At 38.9% G+C, this 27,609-nt stretch overlaps 1 protein-coding gene and 1 pseudogene across 3 annotated transcripts in view; both read right to left on the reverse strand.

The window, feature by feature from the left end:
* The window catches only part of AFF3 (ALF transcription elongation factor 3), a 543,761-nt gene that overhangs the window by 358,600 nt on the left and 157,552 nt on the right, over positions 1–27,609 (reverse strand). The gene's annotated exons all lie outside the window — the stretch shown is intronic.
* On the reverse strand, positions 25,496–26,918 carry LOC125108881 (peroxisome biogenesis factor 2-like; annotated as a pseudogene).

Genomic DNA, 27,609 nt, shown 5'->3' on the forward strand with positions numbered 1-27,609 from the left:
GATTGTTTTTTAGCCCAAAGGAGAACAAGGTTACATTCATGTTACTGAGGAATGTTGAGTCTTGATTTCTCCAAGTGATTAGCCTATAAAAGGAAGACTGCTTTATTTATTAATGTAAGAACCTAGCTTTATTAGAGGCTTAAGGCAAAAATCCACTATGACTCATGGGAGAAAAATCTTCCTATGAAACTGACAATCAATATTTACCTAAAGCTTTATGCTTGATGACAAACAGAGTCCATAGACGATATTTGATAATTTGCATTGGTAAAAATTATTGGCCAAAAGTCACAGTTGGGGCACACATGCTTCCAAAGACCACATAAGTTGCTACAACATATCCTCATATTTATAACTATGCTGTATGTCCTCATTAAGACCCAATAAATTACTTCTCTGCACCAATGATTATGAAGATTTTTCTCCATTAGCGTGCCTTCCAATCATACAGAGGTTTCCAAAGGTCATATTTTTAACCCTAATAAATATAGTTGTATTTCTCCCCAAATGATCTCTAGGGTATGAAAGAGACATGAGGCTACATATTAACTCAGAAAACTATAAATTTAATGAGGGACAAAATCTGACAGAGCCATACATTCCCAAATATAACACAGGGAAACAAATTCTTAACTTACTCTTTCTGTATTAGGGATTGATCTTGGCTCTGTCAAATTGCATATCTATCCATGAGCAAGATAAATTATTATGGTTATTTTATGGCACTAAGTTTTGAGGTGGTTTGTTATACAGCAATAACTAATCCAAACACTCCCTATGAGGGCAGCAGTTAAGTTACATGTGAGGGGATGTCCTTTTTGTAGAGACAGATACTACACAGCACCAAAAGAGGGAAGAGCAAGTATAACCTCCACATGCACTCCCACTATTCCTAGCTGCCTCATAGCCTGGACTCTGCAGCACTTACGATGTTCTGATAAATGCTAGGGCAAAACCAATTCTATCTCACTTCTTTCATTCAGAGAGAAGAAAGAGGAAGAGTTAAAGTACTTTAGTGACAAGGACCGTATCTTATTCAGCTACACCTACTATTGTGTCTAATATAATAGGAACCTCACATAAATATATTAAATAAATACTGAACTCCTGATAGTATGTTTTTCACAATTGTAATGTTAGCAATTTTGAATATTTTTGTGTGTGCATTCTAATATTGAATGAATAACTAAATATATTGTGCATATTAGAAACAAAGCTTTTTAATATCAGAAAAGGGAATTATAAAAGCAGAAAGAGAGAAGGCTAGAATGAGCCCTGTGGAACCAGATTAGAATTAGAGATATCAGTATGATCCCTGATTTTTGTTGGAGAGAAAGGTAGATAGATATATGGAAGATAAATATTAGATAGATACTTAGGTATCTATCAGTTGTATAGGTTAAATAGATATTGATAGTATATGTGTTTGTATATACTAGCATATGCACATATGATTGTTTTCTAAACCATCTGAGAATAAGTGGCAGACACAAATTCAGAGAGAGAGGGAGAGAGAGTCTACTACCTCTTTCCAATTAAAAAGTCTAGAAGCAATAACAACCAAGTAGCAGTGAACACACATAGTACCCAGATCTTGGTTTCTAAATACCACAACTTCAATAAAAGGAGGCAGGGTCCCTCCTTAGAGAAATGGCTGATTCCAGAACTAGGGTTGGGGAATTACAAAATTATTCTAGAATATTTTGCTGTATCAAAGAAAAGGAATAATGGGGAAAAAAGGGGGATACAGCATGTGGAAAAACGCCAGTGTGTTGGAAATCTCACTGACCATATCTGGGATAATTTGAGCATTAATATAATTTGAATGATCCATTATAACCTATTGAATAAAATAAAAGTCCATGAGTCCATACTGATTGAGTTAATAACTAAGGTAGAATGGAAAGCTCTTCCCTACATAGGAATGTCAACTAATAAATTTAGAAGCAATGATGCAATTAGAAAACCACTGTTTGGAAAGTACCACTGTAATAAATGACTCAGGCAAGAATCATCAAAGGATGCTAAAACTAGTGAGTGAAAGCTTCATAAGATATAAAATGTCTACAGTCTCAAACATACTTATTGACAATATTAATTAATAACCTCAGTGGAGAAAATTGACAGGTACTACCCCAACCAAGTGAGAATTTTCTCATCACCAGTAATGAGACAAGTCAGTATCATGAACCTCTGAACATGATGTTTTGAGATAAATCAACATTTCTCCTGTGGCATTCCTGCTAAAAAATGCAAAACTTGAATCTAATCACTGAAAACGTTAAATAATGTAAATTGAGAAACAGTTTATAAAATACTGGCCTCTAGCCCTCAAAAATGTCAAGACTGTGAAAATGCCCCCTCCCAAAAGAGCCAGAAGAAATAATGCATACTGAAAGAGTCTAAAGAGCCATGTCAACTAAATGCAGTGGATGATCCTGAATTGGACCCTGGACTAGGAAAAGAAAAGAGACATCATTAAGACAACTTGAGAAATTAAAATAAGGACTGCACATTAGACTATTATATTAATGTTTATATCCTAATTTTGATCAATGTACTATGATTAGGTAAGAGAACGCTCTTGCTTTTTTGGAAGATACACACTGAAGTATTTAGGAACAAATGAGCATCATGTCTGCACTGTTTTCTCAAATAGTTCAGAAAAAATTATATGTATATATCCTAAGGCCATATGTTTTATATTATACACACATACAGGGACCAAAGAGAAGAGCAAAAGAAAAGAGAAAAACAAAGTAATGTGATCAAGTATTAACATTTGGGGAATCCAAGTGAAAGGTGTAGGGAATACTTTGAGAGGCACCCGGGTGGCTCACTCAGTTAAGCATCTGCCTGTGGCTCAGGTCATAATCCCAGGGTCCTGGGATTGAGCCCTGCATCAGGCTCCCTACTCAGTTGGGAGCCTGCTTCTCCCTCTCCTTCTGCTGTTCCCCCTGCTTGTGCTCTCTCTCTCTGTCTCTGTCTCTCTCTCTGTCAAATAAATAAATCTTTAAAAAAAGAAAAAAAAACTTGGGGCACCTGGGTGGCTCAGTGGGTTAAGCCTCTGCCTTCGGCTCAGGTCATGGTCTCAGGGTTCTGGGATTGAGCCCCGAATCGAGCTCTCTGCTCGGCAGGGAGCCTGCTTCCTCCTCTCTCTCTGCCTGCCTCTCTGCCTACTTGTGATCTCTATCTGTCAAATAAATAAATAAAATCTTAAAAAAAAAAAGAAAAAAAAAGAAAAAAAAACCCAAAAATTGTGTTAATGTGAAAAGATGAAAAACAGTGGCTTAATAATGGAAGAGATTAATTAAAATATTATATATTAACCTCTCATAGCAGTTAACATGAAAAAAATACAGAGCCACGTGTATCCATAGGGATAGATGTTGAGACTCTATTAAGTGAAAAAAAGCAAGTTCACAATGTCATGGACAGTACAGTATCATTTACATAATTTAAAACATACAGGTGAAACATTACTCTGTCATTTAGTGAAATTCTTAATTTTTAAACATGAGTACCCAAATTTTCATTTTACTCTGAGCCCCATAAGTTATGCAGATCCGCAAGTTGTTACAACACTTTGTTTCTTTCATAAAAAATATCTAAAATAAATTAGCCATTTCTGGATAACATATATGCAGGTGTTTATTGTGTTATTCTATGTACTTCTCAATATTTCAATATTTTTTTCAAGCTAAAAAGAGATCTTTTCACAAGTTCATCTTAAGATACTAGTATAGTTTATGGTGATAAAACTGGAAAAACACAACAATGACAACCCTATATTCAGCATTGCAAAGCTGGGTTGCCCTAAACTGAAGTTTAGTTTAAAAGATAATTTCTCTGCATAGGGCATTTTCCCTTGTCCAAATCCTCTGCATTTACTTCTCTGATGAAATATTACCTCTTCAAATTTTTTTTAACCACTCCATCAATGATTCCTCCCTTCATCCCCTCACTTTGTTTTGTCATAGCACTTAATAGTCTGAAATCCTATCATTTCTTTGTTAGTTACACATGGTATATTCTCCTTCATTAGAATACAAACCCTGGAGCTAAGGAGCTCTGTAGTCCTTGTTGTTTCCATATTTCTATCACCTTAAACAGGATTGGCATGCACCAAGTATCTAACGTCCATCAAAAAATAAACCTAGAGGGGCACCTGGGTGGCTCAGTGGGTTAAGCCTCTGCCTTCGGCTCAGGTCATGATCTCAGAGTTCTGGGATTGAGCCCCGCATCGGGCTCTCTGCTCAGCAGTGAGCCTGCTTCCTCCTCTCTCTGCCTGCCTCTCTGCCTACTTGTGATCTCTCTCTCTCTCTAAAAAAATAAATAAATAAATAAAAAATAAACCTAGAGTGGGGGGCGCCTGGGTGGCTCAGTGGGTTAAGCCACTGCCTTCGGCTCAGGTCATGATCTCAGGGTCCTGGGATCGAGTCCCGCATCGGGCTCTCTGCTCAGCAGGGAGCCTGCTTCCTCCTCTCTCTCTCTCTCTCTCTGCTTGCCTCTCTGCCTACTTGTGATCTCTCTCTGTCAAATAAATAAATAAAATCTTTTTAAAAAAAAATAAATAAATAAACCTAGAGTGAGAAATAGAGACAAGGAGAGAAAGATATGCAGACATATAGAGACCTAAAAGTGTCCAAGCTTTTGTAACAAGCCCAGAGTAAGATTTTCCAAGAGCTTGCAGGATGCACTAAGCATGCAAGCATGGATTTGGAGGAAGCTAGGGACATCCTGGTCCTTGGGAGATCCCATTCTCCAATCATGTCCTTAGGAAACATCTCCTGGCAACAATCCTGAACAGAATTATGAGCTACCTCTTAAGGGACAGCAACAGCTCTAGGTCATCAATTCTGATAGGCCCAAATCTTCATTTCAGGGTGGCCTTGCAAGTTCAGGACCTGACAAATAATGCTGCTTCTGTTAAACAGAAATCTTCTCTAGAAGATTTGCACTTCTGTGTGTCTTTGCTCCTGTTCATGCTACATCCTCTTTCTTGGACACCTGAGTTCCAAAGCCCAACTTAAGCTTCCCTTCAGAAAACTTGCTCTAACTACAGAAGCCCACTGTATAGTGAAGGTCCTGGAAGATTTGGGTGAGCAAGGACCTGGAAGATAAGAGATTAACACAGGGCTTATTTATGCACTCCATTGCAGGGGACTGGGATCCATAGGCTCCTATAGCACTCTGCCTAAGGTTAGGTACAGAAGGGCTAATGACCGTTCCTTGGCCCAAAAGGTCAGAGCCTGACTGCAGGGAAGGGGAGGAGATAGGACCTGACTCTCCTTCCTCCCTCTGATCTCCTTACTTGCTGAGCTCAACAAGAAGCCACAGGGCAGGAAAGCCTGATGGGTTCTTACACGCACTTCCCTGGCACTAAGCAGCTGGAAGAAGAGGTAAGAGTGGATCTGGGACAGCAAATAGAAGGGACTTTGAATACTGACTATCATCTTTCTCTGTTGTACATACTTACAACAAGAGATATACAATTATATCCCTTCCTGTTAGCTTTCAATCCTTGTTCCTGTGTGTTAGCCTTGTATCTTTCGGCTTGACTCTAAGCTCTTCAGGATAAGGGATCATATATTATTTTTCCTGCATCCCCAAAAGAGATTATCACATAATCATATATCATATGATAGATTACTAAACAGGCTCAGATTTACTGATATTAAAAATGACCTAAAAGCATCAGAATTTACGATACTCTGATTATGAGATAGCACTATCTATCTCATTAATAGAAGTCAGAATTCTGCAGCAACTCATATACATTTCTTACTAGGTTACAACATAACCTAGTAAGAAACATAAATGATGAAAGTAGTCCACTATTTAACAAGAAAACTGCATTGTGTGCTCCACAAAAAGCATTAAAAAATTCTGTTGGATATTTATTACTTGGCCATTATATGAAAATATTACAGATATAAAAACCTTAGGAGATGGAAAAAATCCTAACAAATTCTTATAGGATTGAATAGTAATAATGCTAGTAATAATTGTAATAGTAATAGTAATAATTGTAAATAGTAATAGTAATGCTAGTAATAATGCACAATCAATCCTGATACAAAAAAGGGGGAAAGAAAAAAAAAACAGATTTTCTCTTTCAGCATAGTTTTCTAAAGGGAATAAATTTGCTATTCCTTCAACCAAGCAATTGTTTCCTATTATCTGAAAAATATATTCTGATTGCAGTTACAAAACAAAACATAGAGCTTTTTTTTTTTTCCCCTGGCTTGCCCATTACATTGCTATATATCCTTTGATTATGAGACTGATAACTCAGAAGTCATAAAGAAAAGTTTTTTGAAACATTATCATCTTGTTTTGGAGACAACAAGGAAAAAGCAATCAATCCAAAGCTTGAAATATCCTGGAAATATCTTGGGCATTTAAAACAATTTGGAATTATTTAGACTACTTGTACATCACATTTCATGTCCTTAAAAGTCTACTAATGAACATCACCCTGACCCCCATTCCTCATTCTTTAGACACCCTAGGAGTCAGAATTACCATACATATACAGTGTTCTACTCCTGCCTCCCGCAAAAATGGTGCCACTATCATAAAAGCATCTGTTCTGGCACCAGTGTTGGTAATATTAATTGCTCCAGTCTTTAACTCAATCTTACAACTTTGGTTGTTGCATTCATTCATTCTAACAACAAATATTTATGAGGTGACATGGACAGACATAACACAAATAAGAATTACATGACTGCCATAGGAAGTGCTAACCTACAGGCCACCTCATTAAAGTGGTATTTAAGTGCAGTATGAAGGATAAATACAAGTAATTACTTAAAACCAAAACCTAATAGAAGCAGCTTCCAATGACAAACTTTACATATACTTAAGTCTTATTTTCAAAGGTAATTATTTTAAAAAGCAGCAATAAAAATACTAATAAATTCAGTAGAAAAAATTTAGTATGAAGATTGAACTTTGATACCTTAAGTCCTACTTTGTCATCTAAAACCACTTTTACACAAAACCAATAAATCCCCCAGTGGCACCCAGAAAAGGTGATTTTCATATCGGGCATGAAAATGCCTGGCTCTCCTGATTTGGAAAGCAAGAGGTGCTATTAATCCTAATCATTATTTGTTATTGCTTTATGATATACATTAGGTCACTGTCTTGTTTTTATGAATATAGACAACAATCATTAATTCCCAGTAGCAGTATATAACCATTTCCCTGCACTGTAATGTTTTCCCCCATTAAGGACATGGATGAAAAACATTTGGGGCACCTAATTCTTTTATGGAAGATCCAAGAGCATAAAACTATTAATGTTTATCTCTTAAGTATAATTACCATATTTCTCACCTCAATGCCCACAGCTGAACACATCAATTAAAACTAGACATATCATTTTCATGTTTTGAATGAATTTAATCATGTGAAGAAGATCTGTTGTATGCCCTCCCTCCACCTTTCAGGAGGCATTTCTTTGTCAATTCTAGAATGGGTTGTAGAGTATGGAATGGTTTCTTCTACAAGTGAACCAAACCCTTGGGCAGTTGCTACCAAGACCAGAGCAGCTATGCCTGTTCAGATCATTTTAGATCTAACAGGCAAACTTTACTCATATTCAAAAACTACTATCAATGTTCAATTTACCTACAATATTTTATAAAACAATTATTCCTTATTTAAAAAGATTTCATACTGATTTATCTTTTTCCCTTACTAATAGTAATTCCTTTAAGGCAAATGTTAAAAGTAATAGAATTCCCCAAATTAAACCCAAAGTAAGTGGAACACAGAAAATAATAAAAACTAATGAAACAGAAAACTGACAAACAGAAAAAAATCAACAAAGCCAAAAATTGGTTCTTTAAAAAGACTGATAAAATTGATAAGCACCTAGAAATACTAAACAAGATTTTGGAAAAACAAAACAAAACAGAAATGATCAAGTTTAAGAATAAAACAGTGGACATACTATAGATTATACAAAAATTAGAAGCATAATGAGGGGAGATTATAAATAATTTTAAGCCAATAAATTTGACAATGTATATGAAATAGATTCCTCTAAAAACACAACTTACCAAAACTGACACAAGAAGAGATAGAAAATCTAAAGAACTCTATAACCATTTTCCACATAAAGTAGCATATCATCTGCAAAGAGTGAGTCTGACTTCTTCTTTGCCAATTCAGATGTCTTCTATTGCTTTTTGTTGTCTGATTACTGAGGCTAGGATTTCTAGTACTATGTTCAATAGCAGTGGTGACAGTGGACTTCCCCGTCGTGTTCCTGACCTTAGGTGAAAAGCTCAAAAGACTCTATCCCAAAACTGCTAGAACTCAAGCAGGAATTCACTAAAGTGTCAATATATAAAATCAATGTACAGAAATCAGTTGCATTTCTATACACCAACAACAAGACAGAACAAAGAGAAATTAAAGAGTTGATCTTATTTACAATTGCACCCAAAACCTTAAGATACCTAGGTACAGATCTAAGCAAAGAGGCAAAGAATCTGTACTCAGAAAATTATAAAATACTCATGAAAGAAACTGAGGAACACACAAAAAAATGGAAAAACTTTCGATGCTCATAGATTGGAAGACAAAAAATATTGTGAAAATGTTTATGCTACCTAGTGCAATCCACACATTTACTGCAATCCCTATCAAAATACCATCAACTTTTTCCAAAGAAAGGGAACAAATAATCCTAAAATTTGGATGGAACCAGAGAAGAACCCAAGTAGCCAGAGGAATATTGAAAAAGAAAACCAAAGCTGGTGGCATCACAATTCCGGACTTAGAGCTCTATTACAAAGCTGTAATCATCAAAACAGTATGGTACTGGCACAAAAACAGACACATAGATCAATGGAACAGAACAGAGAGCCCAGAAATGGGCCCCCAATTCTATGGTCAACTAATCTTTGACAAAGCAAGAGAGAATGTCCAGTGGAAAAAAGACAGTCTCTTCAAAAAAAGATGCTGGAAAAACTGGACAGCCACATGCTAAAGAATGAAACTGGACCAATTCCTTACACCGCACACAAAAAGACTCAAAATGGATGAAAGACCTCAATGTGAGACAGGAATGCATCAAAATCCTTGAGGAGAACACAGGCAGCAACCTCTTCCACCTCAGCCACAGCAACTTCTTCTTAGAAACATCGCTAAAGGCAAGGGAAGCAAGGGCAAAAATGAACTATTTGGACTTCAACAAGATAAAAAGCCTTTGCATAGCAAAGGAAACAGTCAACAAAACCAAAAGACAACAGAAAGAATGGGAGAAGATATCTGCAAATGACGTATCAGGTAAAGGGCTAGTATCCAAAATCTATAAAGAACTTATCAGACTGAACACCTAAAGAACAAATAATCCAATCAAGAAATGGGCAGAAGAAATGAACAGACATTTCTACAAAGAAGACATCCAAATGGCCTACAGACACATGAAAAAGTGCTCCACATCACTTGGCATCAGGGAAATACAAATCAAAACCACAGTGAGATACCACCTCACACTAGTCAGAATGGCTAAAATTAACAAGTCAGGAATTGACAGATGTTGGAGGATGTGGAGAAAGGGGAACCCTCCTACACTGTTGGTGGGAATGCAAGCTGGTGCAGTCACTCCAGAAAACAGCATGGAGGTTCCTCAGAAAGTTAAAAATAGAGCTACCCTATGACCCAGCAATTGCACTACTGGGTATTTACCACAATAAAACAAATGTAGTGCTCTGAAGGGACACGTGTGCTCCAATGTTTATAGCAGCAATGTCCACAATAGCCAAACTATGGAAAGAACCTAGATGTCCATCAACAGATGAATGGATAAAGAAGATGTGGGATATATACACAATGGAATACTATGCAGCCATCAAAAGAAATGAAATCTTGCCATTTGCAACATGTATGGAATTAGAGGGTAATATGCTAAGTGAAATAAGTCAGTCAGAGAAAGACTTTTATGATATGATCTCACTGATATGAGTAATTTGAGAAACAAGAAAGAGGATCATAGGATAAGGGAGGGGAAAATGAAACAAGATGAAACCAGAGAGGAAGACAAACCATAAGAGACTCTTAATCTAAGGAAACAAACTGAGGGTTTGTGGAATGGAGGGGGCTGGGAGGGATGGGGTGGCTGGGGATGGACACTGGGGAGGGTATGTGCTATGGTAAGCACTGTGAATTGTGTAAGACTGATGAATCACAGGCCTGTACCCTTAAAACAAATAATACATTAATGTTAATTTAAAAAAAAGAAAGAAATTTAATGAGAAAAAAATAAATTATAAAAAATAAAGAACTCTACAACTGTTAAAGAAATTGAATTTGTAATTAAACAGTTTTCTAAAAGAAAACTCCAGAACTAAATGTATCCATGTTAAACTCTTCCAAGAATTAATAAAAGAGATAATATCAATCATACACTATCTTTTAGAAGACAAAGGAAAGAATACTTCCCAACTCATCCTGTGAAGTCATTATAATCCTGGTATCAAAACTAAACACTTGGGGCACCTGGGTGGCTCAGTGGGTTAAAGCCTCTGCTTTTGCTCAGGTCATGATCCCAGGGTCCTGGGATCAAGGCCCACATCGGGCTCTCTGCTCAGCAGGGAGCCTGCTTCCCCCTCTCTCTCTGCCTGCCTCTCTGCCTACTTGTGATCTCTGTCTGTCAAATAAATAAATATAATCTTTAAAAAAAAACAAAAAACAAAAAACTAAACACATGATAAGAAAGTTACAGACCAAAATCCCTCATGAACAGCAATGTAAAGGAAAATAAAACCTTTAACAAAATATTAAATCACCTAGAAATATATAAAGAGGATAATATTCCATAATCAAGTAGAGCTTATTCCAGGGATTAATGGCTGGAAATAAATTAATGTAGTTAATTATATTAACACATTAAGGGTGGAATTTATATGATCATTTAGGCAGATGCAGAGAAAGCATTTGACACACCATTTATGTTAAATATATAACCCATTTATGCAGTACCCACTTATGTAAAAATCATTCCGTAAACTAAGAATAGAAAATAACTTCCTCAGCTTATAATGGACATCAAAAAAGGAAAAGTCTATAGCTAACAACACATACCACAACAATGCAATATTGAATGTTTTTTCCTAAGGTTGGGAATGAGAAAGAAATGTATTATGTATACTCTTACCACCTCTATTCAACATTTTACTGAAGGTCCTAGCCAAAGCAACCAGAGACAAGCAAGAAAAATAGAAGGCATTAAAACTGAAAAAGAAGCAAACCCTCCCCCCTTATTCAGTGCTGACATGTTATGTATATATAAAAAGAATAAATCTGCAAGAGAATTACTTGATCTGATAAATGAATTCAGCAATGTTGTAGCATATGAAGTCAATGTATTAGGAATAAAAAGGCTAAAAATACTATTTACACAAGTATCAAAAATATCCAGGACATGGGAATAAATTTAACCAAAGTCATGTAAGGTCTTTATTTAAAAAAGATTTTATTTATTAGAGAGAGAAAGCAGAAGTGAGAGAAAAAGAGAGAGCACAAGCAGGGGAGAGGGACAAAGGGAGAGGTAGAAGCAGACTCCATACTGAGCAGGGAGCCCAATACGGGACTCAATCTCAGGACCCCAGGATCATGACCTGAGCCAAAGGCAGACACTTAACCAACTGATCTACCCAGGTTCCCCATCATATAAGATCTTTATATTAAAAATTATATACACAGCTGAAAGAAACTAAAGAAGACATAAATAAGTAGAAAGATATATTACAAATGCACACATTGAAAAACTCCATATTGTTAAGATGTTAATTCTCCCCAAACTGATCATGAGATTCAGTACAATGCCAGTGAAAATCTCAGCAGGCTTTTCTTCAAAGAAAAGGCACAAAATTAAAATGGGAGATAATCATGGACCCAACATAAAAGCTACAACAAACAAGTTACTAGAAATGGTGAAAACAATACACCACCTCTGTTACCATTCATTCTTCCAAGTAATCCATAATCTGTCTAAACATGAAGAAAATGTCAGACACATTAAATTGGGGGATACTCTACAAAACCTCTGGAGTAGTCTTCCAAAGTGTCAAGGTCATAAAAGACAAGTAAAGGCTGAGGAACTCTCAGAGACCAGAGAATACTACGGAGTCTTGACAACTAAGGGCAATGTGGTATCCTGGACTGGATCCTCGACAAGACATTAAGGGAGAAACTCATGATATCTGAACAGAGTCTATACTTCATATACTGTACTGATGTTAATTTCTTAGTTTTGAGGACTGTACAATGTTAACATCAGGGATAGCTGGGTGAAGCATATATAGGCCCTTGATACACCATCTTTGCAACTTTTCTGTAAATCTAAAATTCAAAATAAAATGGTTGTAGGGTGCGCCTGGGTGGCTCAGTGGGTTAAAGCCTCAGCTCAGGTCATGATCCTAGGGTCCTGGGATTGAGCCCGCATCATCGGGCTCTCTGCTCAGCAAGGAGCCTGCTTCCCTTCCCCTCTCTCTGCCTGCCTCTCTTCCTGCTTGTGATCTCTGTCTGTCAAATAAATAAATAAATAAATAAAATCTTTAAAAAGTTGTTAAAAAAATTAAAATAAATAAAATAAAAAGGTTGTAAAATGATAATAAAGTGTAGCATAATATATTCATGAAAGTGAGGTGGGCAAAGATTTCTCAGAGGAGAAATTTTTCTTAGAAACGAATAAATGTAGAAGAACAAAAATGATAAATGATAACTTGGATTTCATCACAATTAAAAATGTGCATCAAAAAGTACCATCAAGAAAATAAACAAGTAAGCCACAGAATGGGAGAGAAAATCTGTAATGCAATCTAAGAAGCGACTTCTTTTTTTTTTTAATTTAAATTTTTATTTATTTATTATTTTAAACATATAATATATTTTTATCCCCAGGGGTACAGGTCTGTGAATCGCCAGGTTTACACATTTCACAGCACTCACCATAGCACATACCCTCCCCAATGTCCATAACCCCACCCCGCCTCTCCCAACCCCCCTCCTCCCATCAACCCTCAGTTTGTTTGTGAGATTAAGAGTCACTTATGGTTTGTCTCCCTCCCAATCCCATCTTGTTTCATTTACTCTAAGAAGCGACTTCTATCCAGTACACAACAAGCACTCTGATACCTAATAAACAACAATAACAGCACAATAAAATAGGCTAAATGCTTGAAGAGAGCCACTTCACAAATGGCGTTTAAGCAAATTGCCAATACCTGCATGGAAAAGTGCTTGACATCATTTCCATTTGGGGAATGCAAATTAAACCCACAATGAGATGCCAACAGTCACCTACTAAAATGATTAAATGAAAAAGACTACCATCACCAACTGCTGAGGAGGAATATGCAATACGAAAATTCTTGAGTATTGCTGGTCAAGTATAAGATGGTAAAGTTGCCTTGGAAATCTCTTGCAGTTTCTTTAAGTTAAACACAATCTACTCTACAACCTACCAGTTCCACTCCTAGCTATTTATACAAGGGAAGTCAAACCATAAGTGTACAAAAAGTTTTATACTACAATGTCGATAGCTGTTTAATTCATAATAATCCAGACCTACAAATAGCCTAGATTCCCATCAAAGGATCGACCTACTGTGATACATTCATATAGTGTATCTTTTTTTAGTGTATTTTTTATTTTTTATTTAGTGTATTTTCCCCCCAACAATTGCGAGGAGAAAAGGAACCACTGACAATACTACTGATGAATTTCAAAAATACTATGTTGAGAAAAAAAAGCCAGAAACTAGAAATACATACATCCCACTTCTAAAAAATTCTAGAGTGGGTAATAAGCTCAAGGCTTGATTCTGGGGGCCCGGGAAACTGACTGGAAGGGGGTATGGAGATGATGCCTTTAGCTTTTGCATTTATCATAACTGATTGAAAGGCACATTTAGTAACTGAACATTCCACTGCATGCAAATTATACCTCAATTAAGAAAAAGGTAACACAGTTCCTAAGAATTAAGAATTAAGAATCATTACAAGTTCTTAGTTAACATCCTTTTTCCTTTATGCCTCGGGTCTTTCCTTCCTCCGGATGAAAAAAGCCTTTTTCATAGTTCTAGTCCTTTGGCCACTTCTCGTGGAATGGTGGTAAATATTTTTTAGCCCAGCCTGTTGGGAGCTTTCAGCTAGGCGAAGCTACCCCTCTGCCAGGTGTCCCTGAAAGGCTTCTCAAATGTAATATAGAATATTCATGCACGTGCTATTTACTCCCAACACAGCCATCCAGAGCATCAACCTCATAAATGTTTCATGTTTTAGAAACTTTTTAAAAGAACAGAGTTCTACCATCACCCCTCTCTTGGGAGAGTTTTAAACCATCATGCCAAATACAGTATGTTTTAAGCAAACTTTTCTTCCCTCCACAGGAAGCATGACAGTAACTTAGCTCCATTTTTGATAGGATAATATAGCGGAAATCTGAAGATAAGATGAAACCGGGGCTCTGTTTAACCTTGATCTACCAGGATCTTCTGACAGTTGCCATCTCTTCAAACCAAATGCCAAGTTGCTCAAAGTTAAATGGCTCCTTAACAAGTTATGGGACTGTGCACACAAAGGGTTGATAAAGACTTTGTTCTGAACATTTGTGATGCTTACCAGAGTACAGATTGTCAATTTCTAGATAAAAGCTTTCAATGCTAAAAAGCGTATGTTGTATCTGGAAAGAAATATGCTTTGGGCTTAAGAATCAGTAAGTACTTTATTTCACATTCTATCCAAGTATTCGCAAGAGCCGCAATTACAAGTTCTATAAACTTAGAAGTTAATTTGTATTTTTGCAAAAGGAACATTTAAAGATGACTAGGAAGTTCTGAATTGCAGTTGGGTGGAAAGTGAAGTCCAATGAACTCATTCAAAAGAGATAAAGCAGGGTGCCTGGGTGGCTCAGTGGGTTAAGCCTCTGCCTTCGGCTCAGGTCATGATCTCAGGGTCCTGGGATCGAGCCCCACATCGGGCTCTCTGCTCAGCGGGGAGCCTGCTTCCTCCTCTCTCTGCCTGCCTCTCTGCCTACTTGTGATCTCTGTCTGTCAAATAAATAAATAAAATCTTAAAAAAAGAGAGAGAGATAAAGCACATAGTGACAATAGTTGTTCTACGGCATATGAGCATGTCTATAATGCTGACGGTCTAATTCATCGAATCAGATATTTTAAAGGACTTGGTCCATAGTTCTTTGGCAATAAAAACTCAATTTTGCTTTGGGAAAAATATTCCCAAAATAGAAAATTTCTGCATCCTTCATTTCTGAGATTTGTGGAGCTTAAAAAAAAAAAAAAAAGTGTGGTGAGGGGAGAGAACATGCTATGATCTACCCCACTATGCATGTACTAAGCATATTAAATGTGTTTTTTGGGGACGCCTGGGTGGCTCAGTTGGTTGAGCGGCTGCCTTCGGCTCAGGTCATGATCCCAGCATTCTGGGATCGAGTCCCACATCCGGCTCCTTGCTCATCAGGGAGCCTGCTTCTCCCTCTGCCTCTGCCTGCCACTCTGTCTGTATGTACTCACTCTCTCTGACAAATAAATAAGTAAAAATCTTTAAAAAAAAATATTTTAAAAAAATGTGTTTTTTGCCTCTATAAAATCATACTACAGAATTCAGTTTTAATGCTGCACTTCTTACAGTTACAATTAAACCACAGTAAAGAACTAAATCATTAAACCTACATATAAAGGGTAACCAAATCCTGCTTTAAGAAACATCTCTGGTTTTGGACTATGGGATGGGCAAGAGAGAATTACAGCAGATAGCTTAATGTAGGGAGTGAGCTTACCTATGAATCACCTTGCTAGATATGACCCTCATAAGAAGAAGATCAGATACCAACCCAATTCAAGGTATTCTCTGTAGGTTTGTTGTAACATTTTTCCCTTGAGCTTCCCTATCCTGTCCTTCCTCTTACAAGTACCACTGAAAAAACTTTTGTGCCCAACACTGGACAAGGGATTGAAGATGTTTCTTTTTCCCCATAAGACATGCCTCAGGGACTTAAGATTTTTGGAAAGAAAACACATACACACACACAAACACAACACACAACACATACAGAACAATACAATTCCTCACCCTTCAGCTAGCACAAATCTTAAATATTCTTCAAGGTTCTATTTGGGTAACATTTCCTTTGAGTTGCTTCCCTGGTGTTCCCAAAGAAATCAAGCTTCCTACTCACATCCCAACTTGCATCTCTATTATAGCTCTTATTTGATCCTGCTATGATCTATAGTTTATGTCTAATGATGTTAGTACTCACAAAATAAGAGCTGAATTCCTGACCTTTTCATTTAAGTTTGGGATATGTAAGAAGACTATCATTAACAGAAAGGTGAAGTAGTGAATATCCTTCTTTAATTACTATCACCATTCCTCGGTCTGCCATATTATGTAACAAATTCAAACTTCACTTTACATTTGCTTATTGCTGTACATTTCACCATTAATTTGGCAAAAATAGCAACATCAGGAGGTCACTCTATCACATGCTATGTTTCAGATTTAGAAACTATTAAACTGACATATAAAACCCAAAACGCTACTTCATCAACTTAGTTTTCAAACATCCACAGACTCCAAAAGGGAATTTCTATTTTAGAACTAAACCATCGAAGCAAATGACTAAGGCTTTTATTATTAATATTATTGTTGTTACAGATTTTCTTTCCTTTTGTGCTCATATTGATTCAAATTTACTTCTGGCTTGGCATGGGTGACCAATCTCTATTTCTTTTCAAGCTCAATGAGAATATTTTCCTACAAATTATGTTTATTAATTTAGGTAAACACAAACCATTCCAAGGAGTGATTCTCACTAGCCCAGAACACGATCTAGGAGTTTATGTCTGTTGCTTTGTATCTCCTTGAGGTCCAGGACCACACATTAATGTGCTGTGTTCTTGACAGACCACGGCACCCAGTACATAGTCGGTATTCAACTCCAGTTTACAGAATGGATGCCCTACATTTAGTCTCGGGCAGATGAAAAGACAAGGAAAAATGAAGAAAGACAGCATACTGAAATCCTAGCTTTCCACTACATTCAGCTTTCCTTTCTCTGCTTCTTCAAGGGCCCAGTGTGGGAGGCTGTCCTGGCAGGCTGAGCAGCTCAGAGGCCAAGCACAGGTGGAGGAGGGCAGAGTGGAGGGCACACACAGAACAGGACTGGAAACCTCACACCCTGATATCAGCTTAGCACACAGAAGACACACAGCAAACAGCATCTATCATTCCAAGGCCCTTAAGCTGAGCTTCCATTCCCAGGGAGCTGCTTTGTTATGAAGGAATAAGTCTCACAACTATGGATCAGGAACTGATCATGTCCCTTTTATGCTATAGGCAACCATGTAGCTATTTAATTAATATCCGCAAAGGCTGGATAACGTATGGCAATGAATCACTATATTGTACACCCGAAACTAATATAACACTGCATGTTAACTACACTGGAATTAAACTAAACTAAAACAAAATAAAATAAAAACAAAGACAACCTGAAAAAAAATATATCTGCAGGGGCTGCTCAGAGGAAGATGAGGTTGTCATTCATACATTGAATAAACATTTATTGAGCCCCAGTTCAACTGTATGAGGAGCTGAGGATATAAGAATCAAGGATTCACAGTCCTCAGGCCTTATGGAGTAACTTGCCAGGGGGTGATGGTCATGACATCGACCAATAAGCATAAGACCAGACCCCCAGTATGTATGCTTAGAGAAGAAACTCAGCTAGTGAGAGCAAGACAGCAAAGTGTGAACACACAGGTACAAGAGCACAAAAGGAACTGAAAGCACACTTCTGAGTCCACCTGCCACCCTCTACGAGAAGCACATAAGCCCAAGGGCATCTGCAGCCAGAGCCGGAGACATGTTGCTCCATGTTCAGGTGCGAGTTCTTGATGCTTCTCGCTTTCCTACTCTGAGCTTGTTCTATTATTTAAAGATACATATGTTTCCATACAGCAAAATCTCTAACCAAACCACCCACTTCACACATTATTAATTTATACATTAACAGACAGAGGACTGGCTACATTAGAACAGGTATCAACTGTTCTTTGTGGGAGATGTAGGGCATCTCAAGGACAGTTTTGATTAAGTGCAGTTTTATCTCATACCCCAACTTTGAATCTGATGGCCCCACTGGATGTGCAAAGTGCTTCAAACACACAGCACCTGGATGAAGGGACAAGCCTGATGCGTCTCCAGGGCTTCAGGGGATCAGAAAGGATCTATGCTTTTATTACTCAACAACTTGCTTCAAAAACACCATACACACTTAATAATGCTTCCAATCGATCTCTTTCTAGGAACTTGATTTCTTTCCTCTGCACATATTAATAAATCAACAATTAAAAATAAAATTTCTGAAGTCAAACCAATCAGAATTTTGCCCACTAATGTACATCTCCAAGTAATCTAAACAAAAGCGTCACAGCCCATATGCTAACCCTGGGTAATTTCTGCTACGTCTCCTAGCAGCTCCCATGGTCTCACACAGGCTCAGGGTATAAGCTGATGTGTAAGCTGATACTGGAATTCTCTTGATAGTGGAACCCTGTCTCCTTGAAGGAAAGGAGGTGAAAGTTGCATCTCTCATCTCTCAACTTCTCCTCATACTCCTACTTGTACAAGGCAATGCTCACTTAAAAGTCAAAAGCTAAAAGGAGATGAATAATTAAACAATTTTCCAAAGGTCTCCAAATGAGCCAGAAGCAATCCAACCCCAGTGCCCCTCCAGAGCTCTAAACCTTAAAAATATTAAAGTGTCCTAATCAGAGAACCATGAATGTATACTGAGAAACCACAGAGCACGTGGGAGGCTATTTCATGCTTCAGAGCCCACAAAGCTATTGTGGGACAGAGGTACTAATATGGGAAAGAAAATTAAAGTTCAAGGCTAAATAACTTCACAAAAACCTCAGAATGGTAGTTAAACAGCATTATGTAAGTCTTTTTAATATGCACGACATGAAGTCAGAGATCCTTCCTTGAATATGTTTCCAAAGGCTCTTTGTCCTATAAATATTTGCAAGTAGAGGCTGATATTTATAGGTCATCTTCACAGAACATTGTCACCTAATTATATTTATATAACAAGAACAGGCTGGACTTTGTTCACCAGTATCACGTGGAACTTGAAAGATACCAATGATAAAAGAATCTTCCTTCAAAAGCTAAGTAACCGTATCTACATAAACCAAGTTGAGTTACTCTTTTTAGCGTATTGCTTCAGGTAAATAAAGCTGGTACTGCTCAATCTTCAACAGGAGAAAAGCCAGAAAAGTGAGTTACAGTTGCACAGGCAGGCCTTGGCGATTTGTTGGGTAAGGTGATACCACTGCTGTGGTTTGTGATGGCCCCAACCTCAATTCATTTGAACAAAGAATTGCATCACCCCGGCTCTAAGGGACCTGTCAAATTAGTGTGGAGTCCATTCAGATCCATTGTCTTGGAGTCGCCATAGCCTCTAACTGTAAGAATGCTGGTCACAAAACACCTGGTACAGCAGTGTCTATATACAAATCACAGACATGCCACAGAAACCAAACTTTTGGGACTGGATTAGATGCTGTATATTAAAGCTACTTTTTGCAAAAGCATAAAAAATATTTTAGACCAGTTTAATATATTTCAGGCTATGATTTAAGAAATGGCATGGGTAAATGTCAGTAAAAACTTTATTAAGTAAGAGAAAACTCACAACCAATTAGATTATGGAATAAAAATTAATTAATTAAGCCCATGGATCAACTCCATTCAAGAAGAAAAAAAGGATATATTCCTTCATTTCATCATGAAGTCTGACCACCTACCTCTTTCAGTATAGTTTCATGTTAAATTTATGTTGACCTTGGTTATTTTTTTATTTTTATTTATTTTTTTTTAAAGATTTTATTTATTTGACAAATGGAGATCACAAGTAGGCAGAGAAGCAGGCAGAGAGTGAGGAGAAAGCAGGCTCCCCGCTGAGCAGAGAGCCTGATGCGGGGCTTGATCCCAGGACCCTGGGATCATGACCTGAGCCGAAGGCAGAGGCTTTAACCCACTGAGCCACCCAGGCGCCCCAACCTTGGTTATTTTTTTAAAAATAACTGGTTTCTCTTTCCCTAGGACTTCTCATATGAATCATCTGAAAAAACTACCTTAAAGCATATCTTTTTACAGAAAAATGCTCTCTTGGAACAAAGCATTTTCTGACATCACATTGCATTGCTCTTACTTGATTTAAGTCCATACTATAATAAAGTAAAAAGAAATTAAAAAATGTTAAAATAAATACGTTTGAGTATAACATTTCACAACCAAAATAGCTTGAAAACAGTGTTTCCAAACAAATGAAAACACTGCGGTGCCAACAAATATCTGAGAATGAGCCTCATTTTAAAATACAGTTTGACATGTTCAGTGAAGGAGAATCAGGGGTAAATTCATTATCATGCATTTTGAATTTTTATTTTATTTAAATGTACATCTGACTTCTTTTCATGTTTCAAATTCAGGAAAGCAGAATATCCTGGGATATTAAAATATTTTCTGGATTATATAGAGATTGCCACAGACCTGCATACTAGCATCTCTCTTAACTTTAAGAAACTGTTGACTCTAGCTAAGAGTGTTCAGTGCACAGGTGAGGTCAAGAGGATAAGCTTGGTTCACCCAGACCCTATTGCCTTCCCACCAAGAAATGATAAGAGAAGGTTTATACATGGAAAGTGAAATAAAAAGTCATACTTCCTTTTCTGAGGATGGTAATCTAACAAGACAGACAAGCAGAACTAAGCAAATAGCTGGTCCCAGGAAGAGCCTGGCAATGTTGCAGGGATGTGAGTACAAAGTTATAGGTGACCTGAGCTTGCACTGCCAGCTGGGTCTTCAGTGTGATCACTGTAGGCTGGTCCCCTCTGTCACAGAGTGCTGACTAAGCCCTGACCCCAGCAATGGATACCCTGAAGCCATCTGAATGTGCCAGGAACTTGCTTTGAGAAGGGAGAAGAAAATTGTCTGGTAGGTGAGATAGGCTACTCTCCTCTCCACCCAACCCTCCCTCTCTCTCCCTCTTTCTCTTTCACTCAACTCCTACAGTTTGGCACTCTAGGACAAACCAGGCTTCTGATTAAAGGCAGAAGTGACAGGGGTCCAAAAGTGTTGATTAATGCGTGCACCTACTATGCAAATCTGTGAGACAGGGGTGACCAGCCTAATGGCTTTTATATTTTTTTAAAGCATTAGCCGCTGACAGGTTAAGTTTGCCCCCAGGACTCAGAAGTTAGCGCCAAAACCCAAGCTCAGATACAGGTACTTTCCAAAGTATGGTTTCCAAGGACATATTCCATTTCCCTGCGGCTTTAATGAGACCTGAGAGCTGTCCATTTATAATGGCTCCCACAGCACTTCTGGGAGTGACTTAGTAACTTGCCTAAGCTTTTACAATACTAAATGCCAGCAACCACTAGTTTAAGATTTAGAATTGAAATTCATAGAGAATAGGGTTTGAAGTCGCTGAGTGAGTCTTGGCTTTTTTTTTTTTTTAAGATTTTATTTATTTATTTGACAGACAGAGATCACAAGTAGGCAGAGAGAGGAGGAAGCAGGCTCCCCGCTGAGCAGAGAGCCCGATGAGGGGCTCGATCCCAGGACCCTGGGATCATGACCTGAGCCAAAGGCAAAGGCTTTAACCCACTGAGCCACCCGGGTGCCCTGAGTCTTGGCTTTTCTAAACTTCACAACATCATAGAAGGTTCACAGGTTTTTTGTTTTTTTTTTTTGTTTTTTTTTTAAAGATTTTATTTATTTATTTATTTGACAGAGAGAGAGTGATCACAAGCAGGCAGAGAGGCAGGCAGAGAGAGAGGAGGAAGCAGGCTCCCTGCTGAGCAGAGAGCCCGATGCGGGGCTCGATCCCAGGACCCTGAGATCATGACCTGAGCCGAAGGCAGAGGCTTAACCCACTGAGCCACCCAGGCGCCCCGAAGGTTCACAGTTTTAAGACACAGAATAAGCATTGATTTTCATGACCCTAGGATCAGTTTGACTTAAAACAAAATCAACAACATGATAAAACAGAAATAATGGCATACTCCCCACCTCATTATTTTTGGTCAGCTTATCTCTGGGTGTGAAGAGTCAGGACCTAAGAGTAATATCCATTGACTAGTTGGTGAGCTCACAGCACTAGCTGAGATGTTAAGAATAGCAAGCTATATGCTGGCCTCATGTAGCACTCAGACTCTGGCCACCAAGAGAAGCTATATGCAATAGTTCCTTTTTCAGGGATCTGTATGGCCAGGAAGCAGAGAGGACCCTTCTGGGTACAAACTGAGAAGGACTCCAGCTTTGAGGAGGCGATGAGGTGTTAGAAGAGCACTGTTGGGTTCTTTTCCTTTTTCACTTCAGTGAGTACTTCAAATCATCATTAGTCATGGAGTACTGGTTAAAGATCACTGGGATAATTTTGTTGTTGTTTCATTTATATAAACATAAGTATAAATAATTTGTATTGCAAGGTTTGCCATGTGCTCTCTTCAGTCCATGGGGACCCCAAAGAACAAGATATACAAAAGCACAGTCCTGGTAATGATAGAGATGAGGTTCATTTATCTTCCCTAATTTAGCACTACAATCAGTGTACAGATGAAACAGCTCACTCTGCTTGTTTCTCTCATGGAGAAAGAGCATTTCAGAAGATACTTCTCTTCATTCCAGATTTTATGCTGATTAAAAAAAAAAACAACCAAAAACCATGATTTGGAAGTAGAGCACCCTCCAGTTATGTGGGGTAAGTAACAGCCACCACCAGGAGAACTGTTCTGCTCCACAGCTGTCCCCTGTGTCAGTGGCCCACAGCCCCACTGGCAAACCCTGCTGACTCTCCTTGTTTGGGGAAGTGCTGTACTGGAACCCTGCGTCACCTTGCAAACTGTCTACCTGCCCAGCTATCCTGCAGAAACTAGGTGGGCAGGGACAGCATCTTGCATTAATCTGTGTCTGACAGGTACAAAATGCTCTTTGATGTTAGTTCCATGCTCTTAGGATCTGAGAATGTAACTCCAAGAGTTTAAAAGGCTACACAGAGAGGCAGCAAGGTCAGCATTTTCCATAGGACCCTGTGGACTTCATAGTTAATCATATTTTCCAATTAACTTTTCCACAGTAATCCATAGATCTTCTTGTTTTATTCCTGATCCTAATGTACAGTTTCAATAATGTGGGGTTTTTTAATTGATGTTAAATAAGCTCCCAGAAGTTGCATTGCAATGAAGTAATTTCACTGAAAGGCAAACTAGATTTGCTTGTCAGATAATAAATACATGTATGTTCATAATTAAAAGAGATTTATCTTTCCAGAAAGGAGCATAATGGAATGAAGAAGGTGGTACAGAAATTCTGAGCTTCATACAATTAGTGATGCATTTCACCTGAGATCTTTTTCAGAAAAATGCAACATTCAGAATAGTAAAGGCTTGAAATGAGTTTGAGGACCTAGCAAGAAAGTAACAAGCTTAAACTAGAGGTGGTGGTATTTAGGTTAAGCATCTGGAAGTCTCTCAAACACAAGATCTGATAGCTGGTGGAAAAGATAACTAAAGACGGCTGGAGGTATTTAATAATAAGGCAGTCCCAGGAGAGAAGCGGGCTTCAGCTCTAGTGCCAACCCCGGATGAGCAGTACTACCTTCCCTGGGTCCTGTGACTTCCTCAGCACAAACACCCACTGTGTGCTCCCAGCCCGGAGAGGCAGCACCAGCATCTCTCGGGCAGCCAGGAATCCCCATAGATGGGTTTAGAACAACAGCACAAGGAAGTGAAAGAGACTCTGTATAAAAGAGAGTTGGGTGAAGAACAGAACCTTTGCCTGACATCTCCCCGTTAAAAGTTGGACTCCTGAAGCTTCTCTCCAGCAGAGCCCCTACATACCCTCAATGGTGATGGAGATAGCATTGTCTGGATCAAGTGTGTGGGTCTCTTTCAGTTCCATGGTTTGACATTTGACACTAACCTATCAACAGGGCTTCTGCGGGTCTAGAAGGTAAGCATTTTATGTGAGTTTTCACAAAGTTCTGAAGTTGGAAGTTTCTGGGAAGACTCCTCTGTGACCCAGCATATAAAGAACTACAAAGGCAATTCTCTAAAACAACATAGCGACACAGGGCCACAAAGGTGCTACACAGGTGTCCTTAAGTGCCTCACAGGCAGCTAAAGACAATCAAAGCAAATCAGCTCTCAGGAAGTAGAGGGGCAGGGTAAGGACAGAGAAGGATGTCCTGCAGACTTCTACCCTGGCGATGGGGCAAAGTGTACCATGGGCCTTAATCCAACAGTCAGGGCTGGAATGAACCCAGACAGAACAAAAGGCCAGATCCAGGCAGACTTTCTGTACAACTTGTATTAGAATAGATATGATATATTCCCTCTTCTCATCTGCCCCCAAAAGGAAGAAGCTTGCACTCCATTCCTGAGAAGGGGCCAGTCATGAGGGAGCACTTCCATCCTCACTCAGCCTGCTCCCTCATGACTCCCTCCCCGGGCTGGAGGGAATTTTCCTATCACTGCTTAAGAGAGAAGGATCAACATGCCTTGGTCACTCTGCTATTTTGGCTCTTTCTATGACAATAGTGCATTTTTAAATTTATGGTGCATTTTTAAATTTACAGTTGATATACTGTACTTGGAATGCTCTATTAGTTTCAGGTGTAAAACATATGGATTCGACAAGTCTATACATTAGGCTATGCTCGCCACCATAAGAGTAGTTAGCACTCTGTCATCATACAATGTCATTACATTTTTTCTGCTCTCCTGCCATGCAGAAAGCTTAGCTAGGCAGGGCCTGCCTCTCAGGAGAAGCTGCAGGTGTCCAGCATTTTCCAAGACCACTGGGACTGGAATGTTGAATTCTGGGGAGAAGAAACACAGATCGAAGGCTACCCTCTGTAATCCACTTGACCAGCTGAGACTTTGACATACATGTGACTGTCACTTGTGTCCTATTTCCCAACTAGTCCTAGATTCAGGAGGGGACAAAAGGCATCTCTTCACATGCCTCTTCACACTCCAGTACCTTTATGTTTGAAAAAAGGAGGCTTCCTAATGTTTAGCTTTAGCAAGGGAATGGCCAATGTCCACTGTCACCTCCCATATGTGTGGACTTTTTTTTTTTTTTTAAGAGCAACTGCTGTAGGGGCGCCTGGGTGGCTCAGTGGGTTAAAGCCTCTGCCTTTGGCTCGGGTCATGGTCCCAGGGTCCTGGGATCAAGCCCCGCATCGGGCTCTCTGCATGGCAGGGAGCCTGCTTCCTCCTCTCTCTCTCTCTGCCTGTCTCTCTGCCTCCTTGTGATCTCTGTCTGTCAAATAAATAAAATCTTTAAAAAAAAAAAAAGAGCAACTGCTGTAAACAGAGCTCATTCCTTTTTTTCATTGTTTACATAATATATTCAGGATCATGTGGTTTCTAATGATTAGAATTTTGTCATGCTTGGAAAGGAACAGAAGACAGTGGCTGAGAAGCACATCTCCCCCTCATAAAAGACACCTGAACAGTATGCTCAGGATGACTAATATTAAGGACTTGAACATAATCGTTTTCCTCAGAAGAAACAATCTTAGTTTCTAAAGATAATGCACTTCTGACATCTCAGCTCCTGGTTTCAGTGGCTACACACTGTGTACCTCTGTGCCACACTTAGGACAAGTAAAGTACATGTCAAATAAGAGGCTACTTTTAACGCAGTAGTAAGAGAAGATATGCTCACATCCTATGGTTTGAGGCATGGTGGGCCACTCTCCACACAGAGAATACTGTTTGCCGCTGGTGGATAATGTAGTGTCACTATTAGGAGCACTAGTAAGAGGAAAACACCATGAAGACAACTTATCAATTTCTGGATATTAATAAGTGGTAAGAGAGGGGAGCCTCAGTGGCTCAGTTGGTTAAGCAACTCCCCTCAGCTCAGGTCATGATCCTGGAGTCCCGGGATCAAGTCCCACACTGGGCTCCCAGCTCCATGGAGACTAAGCTTCTCCCTTTGACCTTCTCCCCTCTCATGTTCTCCCTCTCACTCTCGCTCTCTCAAATAAATAAATAAAATCTTAAAAAAAAAAAAGTGGCAAGAGGAAAATCAGAAACTCAGCAAAACCAGGTCAGAGAAGTTCCCTATTCACATACTCAAAGCCAACATCAGGTATGTTTGGGGCTTGCAAAATATAGAATGAATGCGTAGGAGATGTTCTGTCAAAGTTGCAAACTTGCCCCTCTGAAGGAAAGTCAGGAAATTAATCAGCCCACCCAATTTTAAAAGTCCAACCATGATATACATACACTGCCTAGCTTTCCCAAATGATGCCAAATGATGGTTTCATAACAGGTCATAGCAGCGCTCTTCCAGCCACGTCCCACCAATCGTACACACAGCATACCACAGCTTCTGATTCTTACTTGGTGGCTGGTACCTCAGCTTTGGAGAAAAATCATTTTTGTACTGAATATTCAAAATGGATTGTCCCATGGTGGCATTTTTAGAGTAGCTGGTGAATCGCCACAAGAATGCTTTTACCTCTGGTTCAGAGTGGGCTAACAGCCCTGGCTTACATCGATGAAAGCACTGAGAAAACTGGGACCAAACTAGCTGCTCCAGGGCCTTGTTCAGTTTAAGTGTATCCAACTGACTTATTCTTAGCACTCTGTTTGTTTGTCCTTTTCGTGTTCTCTTCTCTGGAAGCCATGTGTTCTTTGAGGGTCTCTTACTGACAGGCAGTTAAGAAGGGAGAAGTTTTAGGAGTCTGCGAAACGCCCCTATTCCATGTAACTTTCTCTGAGACATTCTCTGGGAAGCCTGGCTTCTCCTAGCAGAAGCTGGATTCACTGCCCCCCTGCACTTTTTAAAGGATTTTATTTGTCAGAATGGGAGACAGAGAGAGAGAGAGAGCATAGAAGCAGGGGGAGTGGCAGGCAGAGGGAGAAGCAGGCTCCTCACGGAGCAAGGATCCCGATGCAGAACTCGATCCCAGCACCCTGGGATCATGACCTGAACCAAGGACAGATGCTTAACTGACTGAGCCATCCGGGTGTCCCTTTGTGTGGCCTTCCTTTATCCTCAGCCATGGAGACAACTTGGAATTTCTCTTGACACGGTGTTCACATGGACTGTCACCACTAACAAACTGCCACTGTGACATGAAATTATCTGTTATCCCAGACCTTTACATATTGGGCGCTCACTGTATTCCTTTCTGAAGAACTTCTTACTCTACTTAGCCAGAAAGGTTATCTGGGGTCATCATTCATTCACTCACTGTACAAATAGTTAATGAGTAATTTATAACTCAAATGGGGGAGCAGAAAATAGTTATTGTCTTTATGGGACCTCTTTAAAATAATGAAGTACTGAGGATAAAAAAGTACCATGAACCTTACTGAGAGGACATATTCTCACCACGCTAGGGGTATAGTTTGGAAAGAAAGAGACTGAAAAGTTCAAATATTCCCAGAGATGGCAGACCATCTGCCAGGGGTGAGCGTGATGATCTTATGTTCCATATGACAACAGAGAACTTCCTGAGACCTTA

Source organism: Lutra lutra, chromosome 9 (genome assembly GCF_902655055.1).
Source record: "Lutra lutra chromosome 9, mLutLut1.2, whole genome shotgun sequence".
NCBI lineage: Eukaryota > Metazoa > Chordata > Mammalia > Carnivora > Mustelidae > Lutra > Lutra lutra.